General features: G+C 59.1%; 1 protein-coding gene across 1 annotated transcript in view; it reads right to left on the bottom strand.

Moving 5' to 3' along the window:
- The window catches only part of LOC108801863 (glucagon-like peptide 2 receptor), a 33,665-nt gene that overhangs the window by 32,578 nt on the left and 671 nt on the right, over positions 1-416 (bottom strand). The window lies entirely within an intron of this gene.

Raw genomic sequence — 416 nt, 5'->3', positions numbered from 1 at the left:
ATCAACTGCCAGCGTGCAGCAGCGGGAAGCTGTAGAAAAGCACGGACCAGGATGGCCCCGCCCCCTTCCCTGTGAAATGATGTTCCATGGGAGGGATTTGTTGTATCTGTTGGTCTTTGTGGAAATCTAATCATTCCCCAAGTCCTATCAGCCCGGCTTTGTTCACCTCCATGGACTACACAACACCTCCCATCTCTGTTGGGGGTCAGCGGCGCGATCTGCGTCCTCGGGAATAAGGATTGTGGGGGTCAGCAGCGCGATCTGCGTCCTCGGGATGAGGATTGTTGCGGGTCAGCGGCGCGATCTGCGTCCTCGGGATGAGGATTGTTGGGGGTCAGCGGCGCGATCTGCGTCCTCGGGATGAGGATTGTTGGGGGGGAGCCGGGCGCTTTGCGTCCTCGGGAGGTGGTGTGTGT

The sequence above is a fragment of the Nanorana parkeri genome, unplaced genomic scaffold (genome assembly GCF_000935625.1).
Source record: "Nanorana parkeri isolate BGI_ZX_2015 unplaced genomic scaffold, ASM93562v1 scaffold2537, whole genome shotgun sequence".
NCBI classification, from domain to species: domain Eukaryota; kingdom Metazoa; phylum Chordata; class Amphibia; order Anura; family Dicroglossidae; genus Nanorana; species Nanorana parkeri.
Note: the sequence above shows the minus strand (reverse complement) of the source record. Positions and strands in the feature narration are given on the sequence as shown.